Source organism: Corylus avellana, chromosome 9 (assembly GCF_965113065.1).
Source record: "Corylus avellana chromosome 9, dhCorAvel1.hap1.2, whole genome shotgun sequence".
NCBI classification, from domain to species: domain Eukaryota; kingdom Viridiplantae; phylum Streptophyta; class Magnoliopsida; order Fagales; family Betulaceae; genus Corylus; species Corylus avellana.
Genome location: NC_142498.1, coordinates 6,216,233 through 6,226,544, shown reverse-complemented (window position 1 = coordinate 6,226,544; position 10,312 = coordinate 6,216,233). Strand labels below are relative to the sequence as shown.

General features: G+C 34.8%; 1 pseudogene; it reads left to right on the top strand.

Annotated features, from left to right (window-relative positions):
* Positions 1 to 3,968: 3,968 nt before the first annotated feature.
* On the top strand, positions 3,969 to 6,097 carry LOC148583635 (protein FAR1-RELATED SEQUENCE 5-like; annotated as a pseudogene).
* The last annotated feature ends 4,215 nt before the right edge of the window (positions 6,098 to 10,312 follow it).

The following is a 10,312-nucleotide window of genomic DNA, read 5'->3' as shown; positions in this document are numbered from 1 at the left end:
TTGTTGGATGGGAAACAACCAAGTAAATTTGCTAAAAGCATCAATAAAGGAAACTTAATATTTATTTCCATGAATAGAAATAACAGGTGAAGGACCCCAAACATCAGAATAGACTAATTATAATGGATTACATATTTTTGAATTTGAAGTAGAAAAAGGTAACTGATGGCCTTTTGCAAGCTGACATGCGGTGCAGGGGAGGCGATCTTTATTTGCTGAAACTAGAAGACTGAATTTAGAAAGAACATGTTGAACAGTGCGAAGGGCAGGATGTCCTAGACGCTTGTGCCAATGATCCGCCGAGGTTCGCACACCGATGAGGGTATGCTTTATTTGAGGAGGCTTCTACGATTGACACAGTTGATAGAGTCCATCTTTAAGAGGACCTTGGTGGAGTAGGATTTGAGTTTGACAGTCCTCACAAAATAATCGGCATGAAATTCAAAGAAAACATTATTATCACAAGCAAATTTATTTACCGATAGTAAATTTTTGCAGATATGGGGAACAAGAAGTATTTGTTTTAATAAGAATTTTCTACGGGAAGCTGAGATTGTAGCAGATCTAGTATGAGATATAGACAAACCTGACCCATTATCAACACGGATTTGATCTGCACCATGATACTCCTCAGATGATAGGTTGTGGTTGGTCATCTCATTGGTGAGATGATGTGTGACTCTTGTATTCGGATACCAATTGTCATCCATGGTCATAGTTGGAGAGGAGTAGAGAGGCTGGGAGTTGGGTGTAGATTCCCCTTGATAGGTTTGATCAAAACGACGATAGCAACGCAGAGCCGTGTGACCTTGTTTTCCACATACCTGATAGTTGGGATGGAATTGAGAAGAGGAGCCATGGTATGCATTTGAATTCCGGCCACGGTTGTTTGGAGAATAGCCCCTTCCTTGGTTTGTGGGTCCACGCCCACCATAGAAATTTCCTCGACCACGAGGTCCACAGCTGCGGAGATCTTGAGATCGAGCAGAGTAATTTGCGATTGAGGGAGAGATATCCGTAGTAGGGAAACGCTACTCAAGGCGCAGCTCATAGGCGAGGAGGTGGCCGGAAATTTCCTCGAGAGAAAGAGGGTCCACGTGAGTGGTCACAGATGTGCCGAAAGGATCATACTCCGATCCCAGACCAGCCAGTAAATAAGAGATCGTTTCGAAGTCATTGAGAGGCCGGCCTATAGCCACCATGGTATCGCTCATAAGTTTCATTCGCTGAAATAATCAATGACAAATTGGTTACCTTTCTTGGAAGTGGCAAGTTGATAATGGATTTGCATCATCTGAGCACGAGATGTCGAGGCGAACATCTTCTCCAAGGACAACCAGAGATCACAGGCCGTAGCACACCCCACAGCAAGTGTGACTAAAGATTTTGAAAGAGTGGAAATTAAAACACTCAAAATAAGTTGATCACGTTGGTACCAAGTGATGTACACAAGGTTCATGATTTGGGCAGGAGCATCCACGGCAGGGGTTGGATTTGGGACAGTTTTTGGTGGAGCACGGTTTGTGCCGTCAATGAAACCGTGAGCGCCCTGGCCATGCAAGTATGCGTCTATTTGCGTTTTCCAGGAGATGAAATTGCTTTTGGTGAGCTTGACATTGAGAGTTGGATTCATATTGGGAACTTGAAATACAATATTTGGTGCAGTAGGTTGAATGGGTGCTGGTGCAATGGGATTCGGTGCAGGAATAGGATTTGGTGCAGCAATATGTGGAATCGGAATATCACCTTCAGGAATGGCCATGAGTGCAGTAGCAGCAGCAGTTATTGTGAAAAAAAAAAAAAAAAATTCTGATGGGAGCAGCAAATATTAGAAGCAGGGGAAAAAAGTGAAAGAAAAAAAAACAAAGAAACCAGGAATCAAAACAAAAACGACGTTAGCCAATATTTTGCTCTGATACCATCACAAGACTAAAAAATATCTCTGATAATAATTTTCTCACCGTAATTGGTTGAGATATCTTCGTTCATATTTATAGAATCAAAGGAAGCTGAGTTATATACAAACTCATGTACAGAAACTCATGTACAGAATTAAAGAGATTTAAACTATTCTCCACAGATGAGTTATCTACAAGAGAAATACAATATTATCACAATAACTAAGTCTTTGATTCTAACTATCTTCTCTTGAGAGGTTGACTTCAATATGACTTGTGCTTTAACATAGTCTATGAGAACTTCAAACCCTGCAAATGAAAAATGTAAGAGCCACCATGAGTTATATTCTTTCCACATTTTATACATCTCAAGCAATATAAATATTAAGGGGAAACCCTTTTAAATTTTCATCACTTTTACAATTACTTCTCAAAAGTTCAAAAACTTTAAATTTAGTGTATCGAACTTTAATTTTTTGCACATATGTTAGGTTTTTCCGTTAAATCTTGTAAACATTCCCAAAATACTAATGTTTTTTATTAGAAGAAAAAAATTGCAAAGATTTAGACTTGGATATTTTTACAAATTCCATGAAATCATGATCAACGCATGAATCTTTCCAATTTTTTTATTTTTTATTTTTATTTTTTTATAGAGGAGGTATTTTTGGTAATTTTGACACCCATTCCATTAGGATTTAACAGAAAAACCTAATGGAGGTGTGACATTGCAAAAAATTAGAAGTTTGATACACTAAATTGAGAGTTTTTAAATTTTGGTGGAGTAATTGCAAAAGTGATGAAAGTTCAATGGAGTTAAGTGAAGTTTCCCTAAATATTTCTACTATATATTGGACTTATTGATTATATTCAATTTTGATTTTTCCAGCATGAGGATTAGCTATCATGGAGAAAGCCTCTCTAGAGAGATCAATGGTTCCTTGACATCCTAGTGGACAGTAATCAACGATTTTAACCACCACGCTGGGGATCAGGATCCCCTCCAATTAAAAGTAATTGGAGAATCTCATGTTGAGGGATCCTGGCCGTTGATGAAATCCAATGGTGTAAGAGCTTTTGTGTTATTGAGGCATAGTAACTTTTGATTTTAAACTTTTTGATTTTACTGATGTACTGTTTTTATTTACTTTCGTTTTCCCTCCAAAAACAAAAGAAAGGTCATACCTCAAACTTCTTCTACACGCTTCTTCCTCATTTGAAAAAAGAAAAAAAAAAAAAAACTTCTTCCTCACCACACCACACCATGAAAGCTTCTTCTTCACAGCAGAAAAAGCTTCATTCTTATTAGCGTTGGATTACTACCCCTAAACAAACAAAAAAAGAGCTCCAAAATAATGTAAGTACTCTTCTCATGTCTTTCTATCTTCTATAATTTGTTGAAAGAAAACCTAGAGTATAATATATATTTCTATGTGCATACAAATAGAAAAATGTGTATGCACACACACACACACACACATATATATATATATATATATATATATATATCTTAGCATGGTTGGGTGGTAAAACTGTTTTATGTTGATGTTGTTGAAGAGAGATATCAAGTTGGAAGGGGCTCTGAGGTCTGTGATCGGAGATTAATGAAAAGTCAATAGAAGCATAAGAGGCCAAAGGGGAAAGGTATAATTTAATCAATTGTTTAGTTATTTGTATTGAATTTTTTTTTCTTTTTTTTTTTTTTTGCAAGTGAAAAAGGTTGCAACTTGTGATTCCTTATGCTTACTTTTTTATTTAAAGTTAAAAAAGTTTCAACTTTTCACGGTGTTGAACAAAGAAATTTGATTGACTCAAACTTTTGGAAATTGCAAATCTATGTGGACTATATTATGTTGCAAATCTCTATCTTTAGCTTTGTGTAATTGTTATTTTATCTTTAGTTTCATGTAATCTTTTTATCAATAGCTCATATGGTACTATAAGATGGAAGGAAATAGTCCACATGTAGCAATTATTTTGTGAGGTTATTTTGGCATATTTTAATTTTGATTTATTAATTGTTAATGACAGAGATATAATTTTACATAAAAAAAAGAAAAGAAAAAAGGAATGGATGTCATTGTGGGCGATTCCTCTCAAAATGTGAATTCTCAGACAGATTGGACACTTGATGTTGGTATGGAATTTGATACTCCAGAGGATGCATGGAATCATTGGGGAAATTATGGAAAGCAAATGGGTTTTGGTGTGAGAAAACAATTTGAAAAGAAAAGAAAGTTAGATGGAAAAGTAACAACAAAGAGATTTGTTTGTTGTAAGGAGGGTGCTCGAAAAGTAGACAAGCGAAATCATCTTTACACTCGTCATCGAGATGAAACAAGGACTGGTTGTTTTGTAGGATTGTCGATTTCATTAATATGAGAGACTGGAAAGTACAAGGTTTATGATTTTGTAGTTGAACATAATCATATTCTGTATCTTGAAGAAACCACTTATATGATGAGGTCACATCGTAAAATGTCAGAAGTTCACGCATCTGAAATTGATTTTGCATGTGCTTCTGGAATCTCTCCTAAGGCAACACATGCATTGATGAGTAGAGAGGCTGGTGGGAGAGCAAATCTTGGATATACTGAGTTCGATCAAGAAAATTAACTTCGATCAAGACGGCAAAGGAACTTAATATATGGTGAAGCAGGCAGCTTATTGAACTACTTCCAGGAACAAATTAATAAAGATCCATTATTTCATTATGCAGTCCAATTAGATACCGAAGAAAAAATTATGAATATTTTTGGGCTGATGCAAGAAAGATCGTTGACTATGTCTATTTTGGTGACATGATGACTTTTGATACTACATATGGCACTAATAAAGAATTGAGACCCCTGGCTGTATTTACTGGTTTTAATCACCATAGAGGGGTTGTGATTTTAGGGCTGCACTTCTATATGATGAGACAGTAGAGTCATTTAAAAAATTTCTTGGATGCACATGCAAGTAAAAAGCCTCTATCAATCTTTACAGATCAAGATGCTGCAATGGCAGAGGCATTAACTGAGGTAATGCTAGAAACTTGGCATGGATTATGTACTTGGCATATCATGCAAAATGACATCAAGCATTTGGGGAATTTCATGAAAGATGGTTCTTATTTTATACGAGACTTTAAATCTTGTATGTTTGAATATGATGATGAGGCTGAATTTGAAAATGCTTGGGACAAAATGATTCAGAAGTACAACGTCGGGTCAGTTTGTTGGTTGGATGGTATATACAAATTGAAGACAAAATGGGCCAGATGTTGCATATAGAAATCCTTTACTCTTGGGGTGTGAAGTACTCAACTTAGTGAGTGCTTGAATAGTGACTTGAAAGCATACTTAAAATCAAATTTGAGCATAACAGAATTTTTTCAATATTTTGAGCGGGTGGCAAAGCAAAAGCGACATAAGGAATTGGAGGCTGAATTTAATGCTTGAGAAAAATTGCCTACTTTGGGATTAAAGAATTCTCCTTTGTTGAAGTAGGCAAGCCAAACATATACTCCTGTGATATTTTAAAAATTTCATGATGAGTATGATTATGCATTAGTAGCGATAGTAAAATATCGCAATGATAGCCAGCTAGTGCATGAATATATTGTTAGGTTTGTCAATGACAGTAAAGAGTACAAAGTAGTTTACGACCATGCCAATAAGATAATTTCATGTAGTTGCAGGAAATTCGAAACATTTGGAATTTTGTGTTGTCATGCTTTGAAATTTTTTGACGTACTTGATATAAAGACAATTCCTGACACATACATTTTGAAGAGGTGGACAAGAGAAGCAAAGAGTGAAGACATCTTAAATATTACGACAATAAATGTGCAAGAAGATGTGAATTTAAATGGTACACAACGATATAGAATATTGTGTCCAATGCTAGTGTGAGTAGCCACTGAAGCAACTGACAATGAAGAGGCATTTGCTTTTGTAAAGAAGATGGTAAAAGAAATGCAAAATGGAGTTTGAAATATTAAAAAAGGTTAGAGTACTACTCTTGATAATGAAGCTCAACTGTCATTGTCAGACAGCAATAAAATTGCAAATCATACCCGATCTGTTGAGACATTATTTGAAACGGTGAAAGGGATAAAGAGGAGGGACGGTCGGAAGGGTGGAAAACGATTAAAAGGTTGGGTTGAGACGCAACCAAAGAAGACAAAAAAAATTATAGCAAAAAAAAAATATTGAAAAGAAGTCTTCCCAGGTAATATTTTAGCTCTATAAATTCACGTTAATCACATATAATTTATTAGATTTAATACCATTTGACTAATTGAATTTTATTCTTACTTACGTGAAATTAATTGTTCTCTCAACCTTTAGGATGATAACTCTAACTCGCATTTAGAATGTTACTCTCATCAGGTGAGTATTATTTAAGTTTATAATGTTTGTCTATATTTCATGATATGTCTAAATGCATTTAGAAAAAAAGAAAAAGGAAAAATGAATAGCTTAAAATAACTTGAATCGTATGATATGTCTAAATGCATTATCCATTTGTAGCTTGTGTTGATGAGATTTTATTTTGTTTTGTTATGTAGCAAAATGATCAAGTTCCTTATTCAGTACCAATGATAACATTTGAAAAACCGTTTCAACATAGATGCGAAACTAGTTTCATTAACTTTCTATTGGTACATTTACACATTCTACACTTATGATTAGATAATGACCATTTTACCAGTGCCCTAACACGATTTTACTTTTTTTTATATGATTGATGTGATTATGTAGGAACTATTTGATAAAAGTTCATTGCCCTTATCTTCTCAAGTATCAAATCATGCATACATTACTCAAGTAAAAATATACATTTTATTCATATTTAAAAACATTAATGCATCTCATATTAGGTTGACGAGTTAAATGATATTCTTATTTTTTAGGAAACCAATGGGTTCAATCTTACACCAACATCAATTGCTTATAGCACAAATGCAAATATGGATCTCATTAATTTTCTTGCTAAGTAGCAAATTTACTAATAGAGAAATCTTTTAGTATTTTTTTTATTCATTTGAAAAATTAACTTTGATTTTGAAACATGTTCAGGACATTGAAGGGTGGTGCGAGATTGAAAGGGGGTGTTAATTGCGATCTTTTGTTGTTTTGGTGGGTTGGTGTTGTGATTAGAACATTTTTTGTGTTGGAAATTGAAAAACGCTATGCCGACTCCAAAAACTTGTTTATCACAATTTATGCGGAATTAATATTATGAAGCAATAAACAATTCAATCACCCAAAATATATAAATCAATAAAGAGGCAGACACATATATTTTGGTTACGAAGAGGAAACCTTTTAGAAACCGATCTAAAAGTAAAACCTCTCTGGGGCAGCCAAACCCAGGAAATCACTATCAAAAGATTATCCAGAGATTACAGACACTAGGAACACTTACAACCCTTTGCAAGACCTTGGCTCTGTAAGATCGACATGCCTACAACTCGTCTCCTTGCTCACAATCTTCTTCAACGTGATTCTCCTTTACCGGACCCTTCCGATAGACTTCTCAACCGTAGATTTATCAAAGGAATAACTAAAACTCTAAGAGATTTAATTTAACGCTCACCACATATGATCTCTCTTAGCACAGCCTTCGACGAACTCTCTTGGGGTAAAAATTCGTACTTCTCTCTTCTATAATGATGTATATATACCCCTGACAAAACCCTAGACCTAACCCACTTAAAATCACGTTTTTGGGCCTAAAACTTACGGGGTGTCCGGACACGGCTTTGCGGAGCAAGATTTTAGTTTCTGGAAATGAGGTCTGGACCCAGGGAATTGCGGTTCGGACCCGGCCTGTCCAGTCTTGATCAACAGCTCCGATCGATGGGCGTTTGTGGTCCGATTGAGCTGAAATTTTGTAGGGACGTTCATAACACATGAATTTACATTATGAACGGTGGAGATTAGATTCTGAGCATTCTATATAAGTGTTTGAGCCCATGAACAGTAGCATCTACATTTTGGAACTGAATTAAGCCAACACAAGAACTAACAAACTCCCCCTTTGGCAATTCAGTGACAAAACCAAAATATCGAGCCAATCCCATCATCTCCCCATATTTACTCCCCCTTTTTGTCATAGAATGACAAAAGGTCTTCATGTTTCCTAAAATACTTCACAAAATACATCAAAGCATATGTGGAACAAGAAGACATAAATAAAACTCATGATAAAAAAAATGACGTAGAATGCGTGATCATAAAGAAACATCAGCAAAACTCCCCCTCAATGTATGACTCAATTAACAACAGGAAACTGGAAATGCAAAGCATGTTTCTCCCCCTTAAAAGTTAAATGAACACACATGATAACACATCAATGACTCATGTATTGCACAATGAATATCCAAACATGCTCCAAATATGCAAAATATACATGAGACTAGAAATGGCTAGAAACTCATATTGCTTAACCCAAGCCAAGAAAATGTTCCATTCAACCTATGCTTGTGTGGTGTGTGGGTAAGCCATTCAAAGAGAAAAATTTTCAATTTACAAAATGAGGAGAAAGTTTCACCACCATGAGGTTTTGACAAGTATATCAAATCAAAAGTCAAACCTTATCATACTAGGGCCTAGCCACTCTCATCCTATACAATTCTCTTTGTAAAATATTTTGCACAAGTTTGACACAGTGAAATAAATTCTTTTTGGAATATGATCTTTTGATTTTATTTGTTTAACTATTTTGTTTATTTTTCTCTTTGAGAAAGTGTCCTTAAACTTTTGGTGCTTATCACAACAGAGAAAGCAGGAATTTTTAAGCCCTAGGTTCAACTAGCATATGGTCAATTTGAAAAATATGACTAGTCAAAAACCTCATATGGTTACCTAACAGACCTCATAAATAAAGTGAAACAAAGCCTCAATTTAAGCTTAAATGTGCACAAAAGATAAAGTATAGGCAAAATGTACCACATAAGCTCAGGCTTTAGGTAACCACAAAAACAAGTCCATTGACACAAATTTTCATCTCATGCATATTAAGAACATTCCAAGACGTAAGGAATTAAATTCATAAAAAGCAACATGAGAAATTAATGGACTATCTAGGTGTATAAGACAAAAGAAAGAAAAGGAAACAATCAAAGTAACATATTTTTGTCTTTTTGAAATTTTTCACAAAAGAAATGCACACAAAAGAAAAACAAATGCAAAACAAAGAAAAATGCAGTGCAAAACAAAACAACATGCTTGAATTGAGATTACAACAGGCAAGACATGAATGTCCTTTAGCATTAAACTTTCATCACATCTTATAGGTCCCACTGCAAAATAATGATTTGGTTTAATAACTACTTCTAGGTCTTCACAAGACATTACACATTCCTGAACATTTGATTAGCAAGTAGACAAAAATCTTGGTGGTCCGCACACAACATCTCATATATAAGCTTTTCAAAGATCATGATATATGAATTTCTTGAAAAATCCTTTATGAATATGCCTCAAAACATGAATCTCAAAACAATCATGTATATACTCTTCATACAGAAAGTGTAACAACAAAAACAATGCTGTGCATAAACAATAAAGCAAAAACAAAAAAATGCAAAGCAAAGAAAAATAACACGCTCTAGGATATTCAAAAATAAGCAAAACAATCAATCCTAGGCATGTTATTGACTCACCTAACTTTAGGTGAGACCACTACCACTCCCCCTCAATGGGTGAATGGTATAATCCTTCCTAACCCAGACCTTCTTGAATAAAGGTGTAGAGACGTGAACATTTTCAAACTTGTCTACTCTAGACACACCTCCCATCATCATTACCAAACCCTCATAATCTTTCCTAGAAACAGAATTTTTATTTTTATGCACATGAGGTTTCAATTTAAAACAGTTGGGTCGAATGTGACCAACTTTTCCACAATGATGACAAGTAGGGATAAACCTTTTAGGAGGTAGATTCCTAGGAGGATGGACGACTCTATATTTGGGGTAAGATACATAAGGTTCAATATGAATTTTCTTAACTTTCTTACCTTGTGAGGTCGAGGCAGCTGCTGTTTTTCTTTTAACCACATAGTCTTCTACTTTTTCTGATTTAACAAATATTATCTCGGAAGTAGAATCATTGTTAGAAGACAAAGCAACAAGACAATCAAAACTTAACTCAGATTTATCACAATCAGAATTCTGAGTATGTAACATATTCTCAGGGGAATTGCTAGAGAATTTTTCCAATTGAGTTTCTGACTCTTTTAATTTATTCTGTAACAAATCAACTTTAGAACCTAAAACAGAATTTTCAGATTTTAAAGAATCAATTAAAGCATGTGATTCAGACAATTTAGTAACAATAGATTCATTCACATGTTTAAGATCTTGAAACTCCCCCAAACAATTTGTGTATTGATGTCTCAAAAGAGTGAATTTTTCCAAC